The sequence below is a fragment of the Heptranchias perlo genome, chromosome 30 (assembly GCF_035084215.1).
Source record: "Heptranchias perlo isolate sHepPer1 chromosome 30, sHepPer1.hap1, whole genome shotgun sequence".
Taxonomy (NCBI): Eukaryota; Metazoa; Chordata; class Chondrichthyes; order Hexanchiformes; family Hexanchidae; genus Heptranchias; species Heptranchias perlo.
In genome coordinates, this window is record NC_090354.1 from 16,140,215 (window position 1) to 16,145,331 (window position 5,117).

Below are 5,117 nucleotides of genomic sequence, written 5' to 3' on the forward strand. Positions count from 1 at the left end.
CTTCCAGATGTCTGCTCCATTACATTATCTGACAAGACAAATTGTGATTAAAATTTTAATTCTCCAACATTGTGTAATACAAGCAGTCAAGAGCTGATTGAGAAAACAGCAGTTTTTCTTCCTCAAACGGCCACCCGCACCCCTTGAAAAGAAAGGCAGTGGCATAATTCTCCTGGCACACCACTTCAAAAGAATAGGTAATCTTCAGTAAGGGAAAATGCAGAAGACCAATTCTGCATTAGGGAACAAGGAAATAGATTTGTTACATCTCTTCGGAAAATCAAACACCAGCATTGCAGAACACACATCAATTTAAAGGCTTGTTTCTAAATGAATTAAATTAAAAGACTATCGATAAAAAGAAAAATGCATTTAAAACAATATGTTGTAATTACTTTTGCTAAGGACAAACTGACCTACCTTATGTTTATGTCAATAATCGAGCAGCTGCTAAAGGAAAAGATAATATTCCTTATGTCTATCAATCCAAGAATGATCAACGCCAAAGAACAAAGTAGCTTAAAAATATTTGCAATTTCAACGTAGATCTTCCAGTACAATCCTTACTTAGGCAAACAGAACAAACCTTTGCACTAAGATTCAGTGTTTCTGATATCGTCACTTCCTCTTTCTGGAGGCTCGGTTTGTTATCGGTTTACGGCAATGAGTATAAACAATAATTAATCTTTCCCCCTTAGTAGTGAGCACTGGATCCTTGCTCAAATTTGGCTTCCAAATTCCTGGACTTCTCTGCCGTCAAGACTACACTACTCCACTGGACTACACTGCAACACTCAGTCGCTGTGACTCCATCTGCTATTCAATTGCTCAAGTTTTAAGGTAATATAAGTGCTTGTCTTGTCAATCACATTCCATTCACAACACTCCTCACACCCACTTCACTTTCAGCAGCACCTATCGTTCCGTTTACATGCACATACTCTCATCCTCACTCCCCTCACATCTTCACCTTCCCCTTCCTCCATCCACCACTGTCACTCATCCCAATCCTCATGACTGATAACACCTCAGTCAGCTCCCCTGATTCTTAGCACACATCCTCAAATGGCACTGTCAACATGTTCCTCAAATGCATGCCAGTCCCACTCATGATGCATCTGCCTGATTGTCACCCCCACCACATGCACTGCATCCTTCGGATATACATATGCCTCTGAGCCGTTCACAGGCCTGTCAAGCCATCCTTGCAGGGGAAGAGGGCAAGGACTGGCGGTGGACCCCTACCCAAGCCGTGGAACTTTACCCGGTGGAGGAGGAGGCTCTTGAAATAAGCAGCACCTCTGTCTTGCTCAGCATCGGAGATGGCGAGATTGGTGATCCATTGGAGCAGGGTGACAGCATTAACCTCTCAGACCTACATCTCCTACAAGACAAAGTCACCTTCAGTTGACTACAGTACATTATCAAATATAATCACTTTAATCATGTGCATTTCAATATTTGTAAAGTTCCATTACTAAATCTTATTCTTGTCTTCTCACTTCCAGGTCTGTCACGTGAAGAACATGAGCCTAGCCCAGAGAAGAGGCTGAGGGGTGATTTAATTGAGGGGTATAAAATTATGGGGGGGGCCTAGATAGAGTGGACAGCAAGGACCTATTTCCCTTAGCAGAGAAGTTAATAACCAGGGGGCATGGATTTAAAGTAATTGGTAGAAGGATTAGTGGGGAGCTGAGGAAAAACTTTTTCGGCCAGAGGGTGGTGGGGGTCTGGAACTCACTACCTGAAAAGGCGGTAGAGGAAGAAACCCTCATCACATTTAAAAAGTACTTGGATATGCACTTGAAGTGCCATAACCTACAAGGCTACAGACCAAGTGCTGGAAAGTGGGATTAGACTGGGTAGCTCTTTTTCGACCGGCACAGAAACAATGGGCCAAATGACCTCCTTCTGTGCCATAAATTTTTCTATGTTTCTATGTTTGCCCGGAGAGGACGATGATGTCTCAGAGGAGCTGAGCGTTGCAGGCACCAGGGCAGATACGAGCACATTGATAGGGCATGTAAAATGCGATATCACCTGGTGATTGGCACAGCACAAGTGAGCATGAGCAGAGAGTGGTGGCAGGGACAGTTGTCAGAAGGCACAATCCTCTCCAAGTCCTGGTCAGTTTGACAGAGATGCTCAACCCATGGGGCCATCAATTAAAAGGAGAATGCTTAGCAGCAACTCTGCAGGGTACTGGCAGTCCTGCAAGGAATACTTTCCACATTGACATAGAGGATGGAGGAGTCCACCATTTATGGAGTGATGTGGCAGGGCTTTTCGAGCATGCAATTTTCCATTGAGCATTTGGCTGCCTCTATGTAAGTTGTATCAGCTCGCACAAATGAGTCCCTGGGCAGGCCCAGACTGAGGCCTTGCAGACTGTGGCTGCCAATATTTCTACCAGCTTTCACAAGCTGGGATGCAGATTGGATGTGGGCTTGCAAGACGTCATTGATCTCCTCCAAGCTGCTCTCCAACAGAGAGGCGGGAGTGATGTGCCGCTAGCCTATTCTCTTATTGATAGATTCTCTTCCTAAACTCCTCTACTTTGTAGTATTTTGTTGTGTTTTCCATAGCCTTCTCAAAACCTGCCTTTTGCTTTCAGTCACTTCCTCTAATCCTTGTCCCAGTTACTGCTCGGTAACTGATCTCCCTCTCTTGTAAAGCCATGCTAAAGGTTTCTAACTAAGCTGTTTTTGTGGAAGTGTAGGGGTCCATTTTCCTGGTGGTTTGGAACAAACCACTCCAGGTGTTGGAATATTTGAGCTACTGCATTGTAGGTTAGTTAGCAACAGTGCTGGGCTGCCTGCTGCTGTATTATTTATTGCAGAAAAAAGGGTCTCCTGAGATGTATGAAACACATAATGGCCAGTGAAGTGGCAATGAAAGTCATAGTAAGCAAAAGAGATAAAGGTGAATTTTATGAGGCTGTGCTGGAGATGCGGAGCCTTGCTGGCCAGGAATGGCGCCATAAAACCCGATATGTGCCCAGTGCGTAGTGTATCACATTTTACGGCAATGAAATTTGCCTTTTTTTGAGAACATATTGCTTACCTGTGTGACCTTCATTATACCCTTAAAGATGACGTTAATGACTCCCACACCTTGATTTAATTTCTGATCAGCTCCTCTTCTGTGGTACAGCTCTCTTACGTAAAACCTGTCCATGCATGTTTAGCTGGCCTTAAGAAGTAAATTTCTTAAACTTGTGCTGCAGTTTTTAGTATTGTCTGTAAAGTTTTTTTCTAACTTACTGGTTAGTTTTATCCGAATTTTCCTTGTGCATTAATCAGAGGCAGCGTTTGCCTTGCGATGGTCCCACGCAGAGGTTCGGTTTGGGTCCCCTACAATTTACTATACAATGATACTAAATATTATTTACTTAATCTGGTGTCAAATCTGTACTTTGTATGATTGTGAAGAGGCAAGTTTACAATAGGTAGTATAAAAACAGTTGACAAAATGATAAGCAATAACTTAGTGGGTGGGGCCCACTTCTGCCTTTCAAAAGCCCAGTACACCTCTTTTCTCTGATCCTCCAAAATTAAATTAGGCATAATTGGCAGGTGAAACAAATTTGTAGAGTTATGAATCAAATGAATAGAATACCTCCCATGAAATGAAAGGACAATGAGAGCAGCTATAATTTTACAAATTTGTATTATTGGCTCTATATTAGAGAGGACTAGGGTCTAACAACAAAATGTTAGTGCAGATGACAGTGAAACTCTTGAAAAAAATTGAAGGACTGCGCATTGAACAATGCATTATTACATCTGTAAAAGCACAGTGAAGCATTTTATTGTTGAGTTTGTGTATAATAGATTAAATTTGGTAAATTTTAATTACTGGAAAATTGGAACCATCAACTTGGCCACATTCATCTCCATCCCAATTATTTAATCCATGCTCCCATTGAGTATGTCTCCACGGCTGGAGTGAAGCCTTGCAAAATTTACCTGATAAATAATTGAAGTCAAAATTATGTTTGCATCAGACTAGCACCATTAATCATTTCTACTTATGTAATCCATTTCCACTGGAATTGTGTCACCATATTTTGATACTTTAAGAATGTCTGTTATTATTGTAACAAGGGAACTGATGTTATTAGAATAAACAATAAAATTCTAAGTTAGTTACAGCAACAAATTGTATTGAAATATACTGGTCAGTCCTGACAAATGAAATCTTATTAAAGCATGCAGTGATGGCAATCCTTTGTACATTTAAGATAAGGCACGTGCTAAGTGTGCATAAAGACATAGCAATTCTGTATAGTAGCAGTAATGAAGCTTTGGATCATTATCTGGTCATCATCTCATTGCTGTTTATGTGACCTTGGTGTGGGAGTTATTGATTGAAAACATCCCAGGAAAAGGGTGCAGTGTAATGTGTTTTAATTGGTACCATGAAGGAATATATATTTGGGGCGATTTTATGAAGTTCTGCACAACTGGTGGAGCCTTCGATTGCATGTGCGCAGTTTGTAAAGTTGGGTATGCAACTCATTCACTTGATTCACAGCTGCCGTATTTGGATGCATGATTTGGGAAGTGAAGTTACACTATAACCTCACTAAAATGGCATAATTATTCAAATCAGTTCCCATGTCAAGCCTTCTGACTTTAGGCGAAGCTCTGTCCACAACATATGTCTCATAAGAACATAAGAAATAGGAGCAGGAGTAGGCCGTCCGGCCTCTCGAGCCTGCTCCGCCAGTCAATAAGATCATGGCTGATCTTCTACCTCAACGCCATTTTCCTGCACTATCCCCATATCCCTTGATGCCTTTAATATCTAGAAATCTATCGATCTCTGTTTTGAATATACTCAATGACTAAGCCTCCACAGCCCTCTGGGGTAGAGAATTCCAAAGATTCACCACCCTCTGAGTGAAGAAATTTCTCCTCATCTCAGTCTTAAATGGCCTACCCCTTATTTTATTAGAACCCCTGGTTCTAAACTCCCCAGACAGGGAAAACATCCTCCCTGCATCCACCCTGTAAAGCCCTGTAAGAATTTTGTATGTTTCAATGAGATCACCTCTCATTCTTCTTACCTCTAGAGAATACAGGCCTAGTCTACTCAATCTCTCCTCATACGAC